Raw genomic sequence first — 16,399 nt, forward strand, 5'->3', positions numbered from 1 at the left:
CCTGGAATACAAAGGTGGGCGTTCGGCACACCCCGATGAGGGTTGTTGGTCGCACTGATGGTGCCCCACAAGTTAGGGCCCATGGTTCCCCGACACTTCCAGAGTTCACGCTTCAACCTGAAGTGCTGAAGGAGCCGAGGGCCCTGCAGCTGCACGCGAGCACCCAGAGGTGCCACCCACCTGGCACTAGAGCGCCAGCAGAGTTCATCTCAGGGTGCCTGGCAGATAGAGTGTTGTTTCTGTTGCCAGGGCCTTGGTGACAACATCTGTTGGTGGACAGGAAAGGGAAACCGCGGGTGTTCTAAGGAGGTCTAAAAGAGGACACTGAGCCAAGAGAGGAACTTCAGAAATCAATCGATGTGGTAACGGCAGCAGCAGGGGGCAGGCCTGCCAGCACACATCTGCACCCACACTTCCGGTTCTGTTGAGGAAGTCATCCACTAAAACTGCAGACACGGCCGATTTCCAACTTTCTAAAAAGTCATGTTGTTGGACTGGAGCCAAATTAACTTTTACCGAGTGAGCGCTCCCGGCTGAGGATGGCCTTCTTATCACGATACTTGAAGCTAGTATTTTCCTCTCTAGAAGAGGCGAAGAGACAGTTGGGGGTAAGAGGGGGCAGGTAGAGGGGACCTGAATCGTCGAGGTCTTCTTGGGTCACTTTCGAGGAGTCACAAATTATTTTACAAAGCTTAAATTATGTTGTTGGTCTATGAAATGAAAAGTATCAGGACCTGCCTACCCAGGAGGCTGGGGTCTGAGAAAGAAGCAGGAAGTGCCCTCCCACCTCCCTTTAAAAGCGCTGGACTTTCTGATTCATTCTTGATAGGGCCTTTTCAACACAGGTCTTTGCACCTACACAGCTGAAATCAGGAGCTGATGTACGCAGTCACAATCAGAAGATATCAGCAAACACCCTCCAGTTTGCCACTCTGACATTTTCCCGCTGGGCTGCAGCCCACGGGGTGGCTTGCAGAGCTGGGTGGCTACCACTGGCCACCCATGCCAGCATGGCCCCATTCAAGTCTGGAGAGGGGCTGGTTGGAACAGTTTTGCCCTGACTGGCTATGCCTTCCATTCAGGCCTGGGGCAGCCATGATGGGAGAGGTTCCAATGGCACCACGGCTAGAGCTACCCACTGTGCACCTGGAGAACCAGGCTCGGGTCTCTGCTCAAAATCCTGTGATTCTGGGCAAATAATGTAGGGGCATATTAACAACGGCCAGGGATAATTATCGGATTATCGCAGGCTATCTCTGCTTTTTATCGCCCTGGTAGCGCGTAATTAACAACGCGTTCCTCCAGGGCGATAAAAATTCCAGAGATAGCTAGGGGGCATATTACCAAGCAATAGCGATAATTATCGCTATTGCTTGGTTAGCGTGAAAAAATTATCGCCGAGCTGCGGCGATTTTTATCGCAGATAAACCTTGGTATTACCAAGGTTTATCGCAAAAGTGATAAAAATCGGCCGCAATGCATGAATATCGCTGAAAAGTCAGCGATATTCATGCATTAGCGAGCTAATGCTCTTAGCCATGTTATCCACCTCCCATTGGATAACATGGCTAAGAACTGCTCAGGGCAGGTGTTAGCTTTTGGAGATATTCGCGCTTAGCGCGAATATCTCCAAAAGTTGGTAATAGGAGATAGCGATGTTAGCGACTGTTTTCAGTCGCTAACATCTTGGCACGCCCACTTTGATTGTCATTAGTGATAAATATCACTGATATGCAAAGTCGGGCCCAAGATGGTCGCTATCTTCTACTAGCTGTCGCTAACTGCTGTTAGCGACAGCTAGGTAATAGGGAGATAATTTTATCTCTGCTTTCTTGGCTTTTAAAGCCAAATAAGCGGAGATAAACCCCCCTGATAATATGCCCCTAGGTTATCTCCCTTTCGCAGGGAGACAACGCTGCAAAAGGGAGATAACCTTGATGATATGGCCCACAAGGTTGTATCAGCAGAATCCACCCCCTATGTTAGGGTTGGCTAAGTCAAGAATTTAGCAGACGTTAGTTTTTGGAGAAAACAGTAGTTTTCTCCAAAAACTAACGTCTGCTAAAATGCTAGGGCAGCCTTGCTGATAGCGCAAAGCCGAGCTATTGATTTCCTGACGTGTAGTGTATGTCAGGAGCGGACACTTTGCATCGCATTAGAGTTGTAAATATAGGCGTAGTGCAAACGGGTGCTAACATGGGAATATGCACACTCTTGCTGATCAGATAAAGCCCTTGCTGATGTGCCCCTTCATCTTCCTGTGCCTAAAAAAGTGAGAGGCATATTTTCAAGGAGTTATCGCTGAGTTAACAGCACTTTATCGCAGCCAAGGTTGCAATAAATGTATCGCCTCATTCACAAGCTGGTGCTAACAGCCCATATCACCAGTTTACCTGCGATAGCAGGCGCAAAAAACAACGCCACAGATGACCCCCGCAACTATCGCTAATGAGATGCAGAGTAGGCATTCCCGTGAAAAAAGCGGTGATGACCCTACACAGCAGCATTCTCAATGACCAACAAGATCGGCGATATGACCACAAAAAATGCGATAAGGAGCGTTAGCAGAAGGAAGTTAACACCTGCTCTGACCTAGTGTAAAGTCGGACGGCAGGGGGCACCAGAAAAGGGAGCCTAGCCCACAGCCACACCTGAAGTCAAATAGAAGCCATTGAGCTACTGATCATGCAGCTCAGAGCCCCAACAGGCCCCCAACACCCACCACCCCCCTCGGACCACCACAGAGGCAGCAAAGACACAGACAACAGACCTTCAGAAAACGCATTAGCCTCACAGGCTTAACACCAGAGAATGTCATTGCCCACTACAGGCTCAAAAGGACAACCATGCTCGACATCCTGACCATCATTGCTCACAGGCTGACGGTACCAACAGAGCGGACAACTAACATCCCATCTCAGACAAGCTGCTGGCTGTGCTGCACCTGTTGGCCTCTTGTACCTTCCAATCAACAACTGCCAGAGTCGGAGGAGTCTTACAGCCAGCCCTATCAAAGTTCCTCAAACCTGTCCTGATGCATCATCAGCTTGGTACCCCAGCACCTTCACTTCCCCCAAACTGTGCAGGAACAGCTGGAGACCAAGCAAGGCTTCCATGCAATAGCTGGCTTCCCGCGCGTGTTGGGGCTGCAACAGAAAGCACACGCACTCCATCAATGTGCACACAATAGTGGACCACCGGGGACTCTTCAACAATGTCGTCGCCAACTACCCAGGCAGTAGGCCTGACTCCATTCATATTCCGACAGTCCATCATCAACCGGTGCTTCCAGGATGGCACCTACGGAAATGCATTGCTTATTGGTAAGTACCTAATGAGCACACTGCACACCTCAACTCCACAATCGTTCAACTCACATCTCTGGGAATGCACATGTTACAAACTCACATACAACATGCCAAACAACATGCTCACCCACCAGACACGACAGCCCAACTTATTGTGGTAACTTGGGCTGGCCATGTACACTAGCCATCAACGGCATGGCGCCTCAGCCACACAATAGCAGATTGTGGGGAGAGGTGGGAACCAGGCATGTGCAAAGGAGGCAAGTGACCCATGAAGAAGCATGTACACAATGGCAAGTGTGGTGTGGATGTGCTGGACAGACTGCAGTATGCAGACCACACACATATCCATGTCGACATAGACCGCTAGTGTTTGTAGTTTAGTGGACAGTGGACGCAACCATGTGACCCCAGCCAGTGGGGGAGAACTCAGAAATGTAGCTTGTCACATCCCCCCATTAAGCGTGAGCGGATTGGGCTGGTCCGGCCTACGCCAGGCCTGTGTAGGGGTGTGAATAAAATGCACGTAACTCTGGGCGTGGTCCTCTTCCGGAATGCCCAACGTATCTGCCAGGGTGGCGCTGTCAGGATTCCCGGCCGCTGGTAAATCACTGCCTGCAGTCTGAGTGATTCACGGGTCGTACACTACTAATCCCATGATCCTTAGCGCGTCGCGTTGGTATGACGCCAGGCGACAGGAAACTGTATAATATGGAACAAGCCGATAGACGCGCTGCTGATTATTCCTGGTATCTGGCAGTCGCGTTTGTTCTGAATTCCTGGTTTGTCGTAGCAGAGAAGTGGGCCTTTAGAAGCGCCCGCAACATTTGTACTTTGTGCTTCCCATTACGGATTACTTTGGTGGGGCTTCGGAAGCGCCCGCAGCGTGAGAGCTTCGTGGGTGTCTATGGCGGAGAACTTCGGTGGGACTTAGGAAACGCCCACATCGAGGGAACCCTTCAATCAGGTTTTCTCCGGGGGGTTCATTTTTGGATCGAATTATTAAGTACTGTGCACCGTCTCCCCGGTTACCACCGGAAGTGACCTTTGAAGGTTTGGGGTCGTTTGGTTTCCTTCAGACACCGGGAGACGTGGTGCTATTTATCTGAAGGTTTCTTATGATTGCTCTGGCTTTGCAGAGGCTTATCTGCAACAGAGACGTTTATTTACGTTATTTTGTGCTGGGCTGCCTTTTCTTTTATTTTGTTTACGAGAAGAACTTCAAGTACTGACTACATGATTAGGTGGTGGTTGATGCATCTATGGTGTTTGAATTAATCTACACTCACTCATTTTGATACCTGATATACCATAGTAATATTCCACCTCGGAGGGGATGGTGGATAACTTTTGATGAACGAACCAGAAAGTATGTATTGTTCATATGTACATTATATTGAGAAGAGTGATAGAAGACCGTAATAGAAGTCTCAGGGCAGCCAGTTCTTCCTCATTCCGAATAGGGTAGGTGTGCCCCTATTCTCTCTATCTGATTTCTTAGCACTCATTTTTGGGAAGTCCAGTAAGATTGTGTTCTCAATTATCTATTCCATTAGGAAACCTGGGGAATGAGAAGAGGTCCGTTCTATTGCTCTCTTATTTCTGCATTCCTGTTTAGTATTACAGGTGAGACATGTATGGCATACCTTTTCTTGTGGATTAGTATTATAGTACTAGGGTGACAGTGCCACTTATTTCGTGCTTTGTAGATTTACAGGTCTCCAGTTCCCGCAGCCCAGCTGTTCCCCTCCGGACCTATTTTCCCCCGCTTGATCTCCTTAACAGTCTGTGAACATTGTTGCCAGACTTGGGATGATCTAGAGGAGGCCCCCTTTACAGCATCAATACAATCCTGGGGATTAGCAACGGAGATTCTGACAGGCGCTTCTATTCCCACCACGAGGCCAATGCCGTCGCCGTGAGCCTGTGATCATTTGATCCTGCAGCACCCCGGGCCACTGGTCCCCTAACCCATCTTGCCCATCCCTGCGCACCCAGGCCTCAATGCCCAAATGCCGACACCGGCGTGTGTCGAAGATGGCCCCCCACATGCTGGTGCAAGCTCCAGGCCCGTGGCCCCTGACCTTGGCAGCCTCCTCGGACCATCATGGCCTCCGCGACACAGGCCCGCTGAACTCCATTCTCGTTGACGTACTCCACAGGCATACACTGCGGACAAGTAGGATACACATTTGGAACCGAGTCTTGATTACACCATGGCAGAGTACATTATTTAAGGCTGAGGATATGTCACTATACCCCGTTCAATGTGGTGCCACCAAGGCTGTGCATAAGACTTGCACCAAACATGTCTTTGGGCCTTTGCTGATTTCGGCCTTCGGACTACACTGCGGTCCTGCTGGCCTCACACCATTCCAATGTAGTCCGTCACAGGCAGGACACGGCATCGTTGCTGGCTAAATACCCGCCTAGCTCTGGTGCCACTACCTATGTCACCCACAAATCTAAAACAAATGTCATTCCATCGTCGTGTGTGAGAGATCCAGGAGGAGATGGCTGGACAGAGGTTCACCTGCGCTGATCGCAGCCACCGTCTGACACTGCGGCCAACGAGTTTGCATTTTTGGAACTGAGTCTTGATTGCTTTATGGCAATGTAAATGTCACAGTACGCAAGGAGAGGAGTAAGAGGAAGATGCGCTTCAGTCTGGAGGAGAAAAAGCTCACCCTTACCGAGGTGATGGGACACTGCCAACAACTGCACTGGTGCCACTGACTCCGGGCAGTGCATGCCTACCACACGTGGCTGTGGGCCCCTAAAGACCACTGGCTCCGGTACACACTGCGGGGGAGTAAGTCACACATTTTCAACTGATTCTTGCCCTCTATATGGCAGAGTCCATGTCATTGTATAGGCCTCATCGCTGACTGTATCCCCTTCCAGCTCTGTTGCCCCTGAGTGTGTGCCCTGAAATTCATGGTCGATGTACGTCGGTGGCGTCTGGGCCCATGGGCTGGAGGTTGTCTTCCTCTACATGTAGCTGATACTGACAAGGTGGAAAAGTGGAGTCTTTAGCATTCAACTCCTCCATATTGCCTGTTTCTGCTTGCTTCTGCCATCTGCATCATGCCCTAGAAGGACACCTTCCACTGTACCCCGCAACCCTCCGTAACATTCTCCTTGACATCGACCCGCTCAGCTCGCGTGGCCCTACCTGGGTGCACCGCAAGTCATCGTCTCTGTGTTGGTGTGCCTGTGCCAGCCGCTGTGCATTCTGGGACACAAACTGCTCAAGTCAGGGGCCCATGATGTCCATACCTTGTACTGCTGATTGTCTACTCACTGTTGTGGTTTTTGACAGCACCAACCAACCTCTGAGTGGTGGCTTACCCATCCAGCACAGGCGTCACTGGAGATGCAACCCTGGCAATAAAAGGGGCCAGGCACACGTGCCCGTAGCCAGTCCCACAAACTCACTCAGTGTGTCCCTGTGGTCATTATGTATGCATGTGGCACCGGGGCCATTCCACATTACATTGTGCTGTGTACAGCGTGCGCAACCATGTCACCGCAGGCAGTGGTGTAGACCTTGGACATGTTGTGTCTTCATGTGAGAGTAAGCAGGGTGGACAGGTGTACGACAGTACTGCGTAGGGGTGTGGCTACTCCACAAGTGGATCTGGGTGTGGTTCAGTGTGGGTCCTGTAAAAGTGTGTGTCTCTGTTGTAGTGTCTGCGCCACCCGTCACGCAATCGACAATGTTGCTATGTGGCATGTCCATGGTGTGCGTGGTAAGCAGAAGTTGTACATGGGGAGGGCATGCTCACTCGGGGTCAGGGATCACACATTACAACTGTTGTTTGTGTCGCTATTAGTGCAGCATGAGCCAAAGATGTACCCTCAACTGCATGTCGAGTTCAGCCAGGCAGGTGCTCTACATCTGTGTTAGCCCTGTCCTTGCAATGGGCCTACACACACGTGGCCGGCCACATTCTGCACAGCATTATCACTGTGTCGTACTCAGGCTTGTAGACATGCGCAGATAGGCATGTCAGTGGTGTGCCGTAGGGATGCATGTGATGTATTCACATTGCACACACTAGTGAATGTGCTCGGGGTTAGGGAGGTGAAGCAGTGATGCTACGTAGTGCACAGTGATGCAGCTCATTTGCAACACGCAGTACATGTCATACAGGAATCACTAAGTCACACATATCACACACCAATTAACCAGTGAGCCTGCCAGCACATCATGCAGTACATAGTCATGACTCATGTCTCTCTGCACTGTCACAGGTGACCAAGGAAATGCACTCTGTGCTTGGATAATGACACCCCTCCGAGCCCCGAACATAGAGGCCCAGAGACAGTACAATGTAGCCCACAAACGCACCAGAGGCATTGTGGAGCACACATTTGGCGTGTTGAAGTCACGTTTTGGGTTCCTGAACGTCACAGGTGGTAACCTCCTGTACAGCCCAAACCTCTGGTCCGATTCACAGAATGAACTTAAGACTCAATCCTAAATTTACTAATATTTTGGCATTCACAGAATGCACTTACTACTTTTGGTATTCACAGAAGTTAGGATTTTGTCTTAAGTTTGTCTTAAGACAAACTTAAGACAGACTTAAGTTAGGATTTTGTCTTAAGTCTGTCTTAAGTTTGTCTTAAGTTTGTCTTAAGTCTGTCTTAAGTCTGTCTTAAGTTTGTCTTCAGTCTGTCTTAAATCTGTCTTAAGTCTGTCTTAAGTTTGTCTTAATGGTGGGTGTGTTATCTCTGTGCACTGGGACTGGTGGTGAAATGGCTGCCGTCCACCGATGGTAGATAGAGCCCCCGTACTTCTTCTTGGTTCTCACCGGAGTCAAAAGTCGCAGCGGAGGTCAGTCTGTTTGCATCGAGAGCGGGAGGGTCACCAGCAGCCTGGAGTGTGGACGTCCCTTCCACCACCTGTGATTTCGGCATTTCCCGGCCAGTTTTTCCTTCTCTCCCTCGTTCTAGGGCACCTTTGCAGCGCGACTTGTGACAGAACCGCATCACCCTTCTCTATCGACCCCCCCCCCCCCGGGTGCGGCCTGCACTGCGAGCACAGCCCCCGTTTCACATCGATCTTTGTTTGCCCCAGCAGTGCACCACAAGGTTTGACTTTTCTGCCTATTCGTTTGCCAAAAGTTTGACTATTTTACTTTACCACAAGGTTTGGCTTTTTATGCCTTTTCGTTTGCCAAAAGTTTAAGGGGCATATTTACAATTACTGGTGCATCTCGGCAAATTAGCAGGGATGCACCAGTAATTGTTCGCCATGCCTCCGCCACCCATGATGCGCTGCATTTACAATGTGGCGCACCAGGGGGCAAAAACAGCACAGATGCATCACACATCTGTGCCGTAAATTGCTTGCTGGAGTTACTGCAGCAATGCTCTGGGGGGCCCATTCTACTAATGCTGCGTCAAGTCTTACGCAGGGTTTTGACGTAGCATTGGCCTAAAAGTGACTGAGTGAAATCTTGTAGATTTCACTCAGCCACTTTTAGGAGGCGTTCCTGCGCCGGAACGCCCCCCCCCCCACCACTGCACCGGAACGCCTCCTTAAGGCGCAGGGCTTTACAACGTGACGGATCTCCCAGATGCGTCACGTTGTAAATAGCCCGCACCATGGCGCATCTTTTGCACCACCCCTGCGTCACAAAAGAAACGCAACGGCGGCGCAAAAGAGGCGCAAGGGGCTTGTAAATCTGCCCCTAACTATTTTACTTTAAACATTTGCCAACTCTGTTGTCTTGCTTTGAACACGGCCCTCTGCTAGTGCTAATTGCAATTTACTCCCCCTACTCCTGCGGCCCCCTGCTGGCCACCTCAAAGCCTTAAAGTGTATACATACTGCTCTTCTTATTTTCCAATTTCTTTGCTGTACTCCGAACATGGCCGCCTGCTTGGACTGACTGCTGCGGTTTACTTTACCTCACGGCTCCTGCTGCCCCCTGCTGGCCGCCTCTATGTTTACCTACTCTGCCTTAGTCGTTTACCAATTCCTTTGGCTCAATTAGGATCCTGTACGACTCGCTCTCTGAGCCATGTTTTAACATCACCCCACTACCGGAATCAGCCCTCGACCGAGAGAAGTCAGCACCCCCCCACCACCTTCATCCTCTAAGTCCTGCGAACTGGACAAACAGAAGGAGTCCCCCCTCCCCTTTCTTATTTTATTTTCCTGCGGTTTCGGCAAATTGAAGGAGACAAATTACATTTGGTATCAAAAACGCCCTAAAACTAGATGACAACTCTCCCCCATTTCCCCTTCCCAAGATGACCGATGAGTTGCCCCCCCTCATGAAAACAACTGAGTGTTGATGTCTCGCCATAATGTCTGTTATGTTGTTACTGTGACAAATCTGGCGTGCTACCACCCATTATTATGTTATCTTTATAAGTATTTATATTGGGTTTTGAATTATAAAATCCCCCGGATTTGCTGTCGTGACTCCCTTTACCTAACCCCGCCCTCCTTCCCACTCCCTCTCCCTCCACGCTCTTACCCAAACCTCCTTCTTCTGAACCTCTCCAACCCCTTTTGCCCGCTCCCCTATTCGCCTCCAACCAAAGCTCACCACCATGTCCCTCCACAATACCACCCTCATCAAACAAGGACCCAACTCCTGGACCATTCCATATCCTCCCAACCTTCCGAAAAATGCCAAAAAGAATCCTAAACATAAATTACTAATCCGACATCCTGAAACCCTAATTGAAGACAACTACCACAGCCTCACGTCCCCCATTAAAACAAACTATATATTTCTACAGCAAACGCCCCTCCATATGTAAGAGCACCTTTTTACATCACCTCCCAATATCTAGTGCAATTAAAAAACCCCATGGGTACAAACTTGCAACTTTCCCCTACCCCTCTTTTCCCTGGTGAAATAACTATTTCCATCTACAAAACTGGAAACATCTTGATTCAAGCCTCAGAACGCCACCTCACAATTTTTAAACACCTCTTCAGCACTTTTTCTAACCAGTTGTCACTACCTACTCCTCCCCCAACACCCTCTCAGTCCCTAAACCCCTCTGAGCTCCCACAGGTGCCACATCTCCCAACCCTCTCCCTAATGACAATCCCCATACACCAACTCCTACTCTGTCACCCTCACTTGAACCTCAATCCTATCCCCTCTCCCCACACCAAACCCCTTCCCCACTCACTCCCAACTCTCCTCCGCCACCCAGAGACAAAATCTACTCCCTGATGACACTCCTACCCGTAAGGACACAGCCCTCTCCTTAATTCCTATTCTACCCACCAGGAATCATCACCCCTATACCTCTAATACACTCCTCCAAATTCCCATGTCCCCGAATGACCGTTTTCCTCTAACACCCTATCACCTCCAGATTACCCCTACCCCTCTAAACCATCCCATAACGACCGTAACCCCTCATGTCCTTACCCTATCCTCTTCAAACTACACTTCTACCCATTATGTCGTTACCATATCCCCTCTCACACCTCCCACTCTCCCCCACCTCTATCCCATTCCCCCTCCCCTTTCCCTCCAGGCTATCGCACACCACAACCATCCCTCCATCCCAACAATGGGCCACATCCCCCTCCCCTTGCATCCCCCACTCCTCCTCCAACTCGAAACTAACCACATTATCCACCTCTGGTGTACCACCTATCCAAGCTGTCAACCTTCTCTCCCTAGCCACTCTGTCCCTAACTCCCCTCCTCTCCAGCCACTCCTACTTCCCTCCTCTCCAACCTCAGCCAGACACTTCGTAACCTGGACCACAATCTCTCTACCCTAGCTACTGAACTTACCCTACTCAGAAAAGATTTCAATTGGTTCTAATTCTACAAACCCACTGCCTGCTTCTCTTGGCCCTCCCCCCATGTGCTAGCCTTCGCAAACACTCTTATCCCAAACATTGGTTAACAACGCCTCTCCTCACCCGCTCTCATAGACCCCTCCGAACCTCGAATACCTACTCCACCCCCGATCTCTCTGGCCTCTGCAACGCCTACCTTAACAACCCCCACCTAAATATCTTTCCCCCTCTCACTCCAATATACCTGTTATCTTGGGTACCAGCAGAATCACCTAGTCTCCTAGCTCCCTAGACACCCCCCCTCAACTCACCAGCATTCAATTATTTCCCGCCCCTATCACCAACCCCAAGCCACTTGCCTGCATGCTCGTGAACTGCCGCTCGGCTGTCTGGCACGGAACCGAAATTTGCGAAACCATTCTTAACGAAGATGCCTAAATCGCCTTCCTCACTGAAACCTGGCTCAAAGACCACTCTACACCCATCACTGACCTTCTGGCACCCCCTGGCTACTCTATTATCAGAAGAGACAGACCTGGAAAAATATGGGGTGGTCTAGCTATTATTTTTAAAGAAGAACTACAACTCTCCCCAATTAATAACACTGACTACACAAACTTTGAATACTTAGGAGCTGAACTCAAAATGAAAAGCTCTCCCCCAATACGACTTCATAACATCTACCACCCTCCTGGTGAACCCCTTCCCTTTGCCGAAGAGATATCGGACCTTCTAACTAAATAACTACTTTCCAACTCCATAAATCTCTTCCTAGGAGATCTTAACCTTCACTGGAATGAACTCGATGATCCTACAATCAACCTTCTCAATAACGTTCTTGAGATTTGCGACCTCAAGCAACTTTGCCACTCCCCTACCCACGCCAAAGGAGCTGTTCTAGAAGCAATCAACTCCAACCCTGATCTGACATCCTTATCCAACATCATCCCTATCAACTGGTCTGACCACCTTCTCATTCTGTTCACGATCTCCCCTCCAGCCCCTCTCGCCCCTATTAAAAGCAATAAAACTACAATTGTGACCAGAAATCTTAAGCAAATCCCCCCGGTGCACTGTAACATAAACTCCAATACCAACTCAGTCTCACCCCCCCTCTTCAAATGCAAATGAACTCACTGAACACTTTAACAAAACTGTCTCTGAGGTTTTAGACCAACTTTCCCCTCTGAAAACAGAAAGACGCTCACTGAGACTGGCTGAAAGAACATGGAGACAACACCCTTCCCCATCCCATCTTGCTCTCCTTAGAATTGCACGATCCTCCTACAAAAAACACATCTTTTCTGAAAAAGCATATTTCTTTCGTCCTCAACTCTCTCATGTTAAAAACCGACCCAAAGAACTTTTCAACATTATTAGAAATCAAACCTCCCCTGCTCCCCTTAACCCGATGGCCTCCACTAACAAATGTAAAAAAATTGCCAACTTTTTCTGCGAAAAAGTCGCAAAAATTGACCGTGCTTTCCTTGATACTCAACCCTCGCTCACCCCCCAACTTCTCCTGGATACTACACCTCATCCACCCCTCCGCTTGAAAACACCCCTGACTCCCTGACTCCTCCTCCCATCGCATACCCCTCTTAAAACGCTCATGCCATAACTTCTACTCCATCTCTGAACTGGAAGTCTTCAACATCCTAGCCAAACTCAAACCTTCTTCCCACACTAAAGACCCTCTCCCTTCCGCACTTGTCCAAGATTTCAAACAAGTCATTGTCCCCTACTGGACCATCATCATTAACGCCTCCCTCTCAACAGGGAATGTCCCCATCTACTTTCAACTTGAACAAATCACTCCCATCCCCAAAAATCCCAAGGCAGACCCCAATGACCCTAACAATCTCCGTCCTATCTCCAACCTCCACCTCCTCTCCAAAGTCCTGGAAAAGTGTGCCCTACTCCAAATGGAGAAACACATTGACACATTCAATGTACTAGACCCCTTTCAATCTGGCTTCCGCAAAGGTTGCAGCACTTTAACTGCACTGCTCAACATAGTTGATGATATTCACTTAGCCCTGGACAAGGGCATGACCTGCCTACTCATCCTTCTTGACCTCACCGCTGCATTTGACACAGTTTACCACCCAAACTTACTCAATACACTCAAAACTCGCTTTGGCCTCAATGGCACTGTCATTAACTGGTTCACCTCCTACTTCCAACACAGAACCCAACAAATTAAAATTCAAAACTGCCTCTCTAGCCCAACCTCTGCCTCCCTAGGTGTCCCTCGAGGGTCCATCCTCTCTCCTTCCCTTTTCAACCTCTTTATGGAACCCCTTAACCTTATACTTAAACAGGCAAAAATCAACTATCACCTGTACTCTGACGACACCCAACTGTACTATAAAATAAAATCCCAGGCCGATATCCTGCACCTTAACACTGCATTACCAAGATCCAAACCTGGATCCACAACAACCATCTTAAGCTCAACCCTAACAAAACTGAGATCATCCTCTTCTCTCCCAAAAACAACCCTCTCCCCATTCAAACATGGATCACTGACCTTAATGCCCTAAACTGTTCTCTCTCCCTCGCCGAATCTGTCAAATCACACGGCATCACAGTCAACAATAACTCTCACTAAATTACCATGTAAAGAACTCAGCAAAAAGTGCACTCTTCACACTCCGGCATTCCAAAAAAATCAAACCTTTTATTCCAGCGGAAGATTTCAAATTAATTATCCAATCTCTAGTCATATCCAAAATCGACTACGGAAATGCCCTTCTCTCTGGTACTTCCAAAATCCACCTTGCCCCCATCAAATCCGTCCTCAACCCCACTGCCAGACTAACAACAAACTGTAAACATTTTGACAACATCTCCCCTGCTCTCAAGACCCTCAAATGGCTTCCCATTGAAGGCAGATCCTCCTATAAAATTGCCTCTATTACACACAAAGCCCTCTATCAGAAGACTCCAACCTACCTCTCAACTAAACCCAATAAAGCTGGCTGTGCCGGAACGCTGAGAAGCACCAACACTCTACTTCTCATACCCGCCCTCTACAAAGAAAAACCTTTGAAATCCCGCTCCTTATCTGGCAAGGCCCCAACCATATGGAACGCCCTCCCCAAAGACCTTCGATGCAACCACTCCTATGCCAGCAACAAAAGAAACCTTAAAATTCACTTCCTCACTAAATTCTGGGGAAATTAAATCCCTGATCTCCTTTCTGACCACTTTCCCTCCTCCTTCCTTAAGCAACTCCTCCTACCCCCCACGCTCACTCACCCCCCTCTTGACACCCCTCTCCCCCACTTCCCCTCATTATACCCCCCACACACCCTACTATGCCCACTGAATCCTCCTTGGCATACTGTAACATTTCTATTTATAACAACAATCTGGTTCATTCAATGGGTTTTCTATTTATCCTGTATGTATTTTCTCACTATGTACCCTAAACTGTTCCTTCTATTTTGTTTGATCTCCTGTATAATCTGTTTTGTTCATTACTATTATTGTTTTCTTGTTTATTTCCATTGCTGATGTAAAGCGCTCTGATACCCTTAGGTGGAGCTAGCGCTATATAAAACCTTCAAAATAAATAAATAACTAAATAAAGGGGGAGTCGCTGCCCCTACATTAGTCCGTGCTTTCTTCTTGTTTGATCATGGGCATGGCACTTCGGTGTGCAGGGGGTGTTGTTTGTCCCTCTGCAATGTGTGGCGGGGATGCGGTTTCACGGTGTGCACCATGTTTGGTTCCGTATTGGTGGAGGTTACATACTGAATGCATGTCAATGTACATTGTGGCTGTTTGTGGGGAAATGCCTATCTGATTTGGACAATGTAATTTGTTCTGCGTCACAGCTGTGGGGTTGTGCTCGCACGTTGTCATCTCAACGCTTATTGACTCTGCTCTTATGGTGCCAGACGCGTGGATTTGCAGGCCGGTCGCTGGTTTTCAGTGCTTTTTGTACCGCAATGGGCCTCATCGCAAGATTTATTGCGTTCCCGTTTCGCATTTTTGCGGCGTGGCATTGATTTTAACGTGGTCAGTTGACACGTTATCTGGAGACTATAGCATGGTACCGCAGTGTTGAGAATGCTTTGATAACACAGCATAATTTTCCCACAATAAACTGCGATGTTGGAAGTTGCGTTATATTACTTTTGAGATGGTTATCACACGTTGTTGTGAATATGCCCCTGTGTGTCCTTGTGAAAGGTAACTGCTGCTCATCTAAAGTGCATAGATACCTTTAGGTTGAGTTTTTGCTATATAAAACTGGAGAAAAATAGATGTTCAGATTTTTTTTGCAGTGGAAAATTAGAATACAGGGTAGATTATGTGGTAAGGCGTTCACACCAGCTCATTCTGTAAACTAAGCCCTTCATATCAGGGCCACCACAGTAGCCCCATACCATATGGCTGTCAACATAACTGGAGAGTAGAGAAACCTACTGCAAACTTATTTTCCACAAGCTTTGACAAAACTAATAGCTTTTTAATTTGTAGAAGTTTGAATATCATCAAAACGTTAAACCTGGTGGCTTTGCCAGTGCTTGTTTCTGTACTGGGAAGAGAGCAAAAACAAAGGCATCGTAAAACGGATGCCACGGATACTAAAGCATCCTTTTCTGTAACATCTATTTTTCAGGTGCTTCTTTCAGTGCTCACTAGTCCATCATCCACGCCATTTGAGGCAGAAGGACACACCCAAACAGTGAACAAAAAAATGTTGGGTATCATATTGAAGAGGCATGTGTAGCCGGAGCGTCATTTTATTTTACACTCTGGCGGCGATGGCCTCTCAATCAGATCTAGGAGGTGACTCAAAGCAACCTTATGTGGCTCTGCGTGGCCTCATAGATATGGAGTACGGCAAGGCAGCGCTTTGCCTTACTCTGTGTCAAGGAGACATTCCATGGGCGCTGCGGTGGGTGTTCCCATGCAAAACCCATGGATTTTGACACTGCACCAGATTTACAACATCATGTAAACCTGGGACAACACCAAAAAACGCACGCCTCCCCAGAGAAGGTGTGATGAGGATAAAGGCTTTCATATCTCCTGATGTTTTCATCTTTCCACGCGTGCTGCCTTGTACTGCACACATAGAACGAGGCAAACCGCTCTCTGGATTGTTTATGTGCAGGAAGAGGTCCCTTCCTGCACAAATAAAATCCTGCATGAAACGCAGACACGCTTGCACCATGGTGTAAGGGGGCCTGCATTGGCACTAGGCAGCCGAAACTGTGCCAGCGGAGGAGGGAACCACAGAAATGCAGTCTATGTCATAAATACAGTGCACTCCTGCC

This window comes from Lissotriton vulgaris, chromosome 3_1 (assembly GCF_964263255.1).
Source record: "Lissotriton vulgaris chromosome 3_1, aLisVul1.2, whole genome shotgun sequence".
Lineage (NCBI taxonomy): Eukaryota > Metazoa > Chordata > Amphibia > Caudata > Salamandridae > Lissotriton > Lissotriton vulgaris.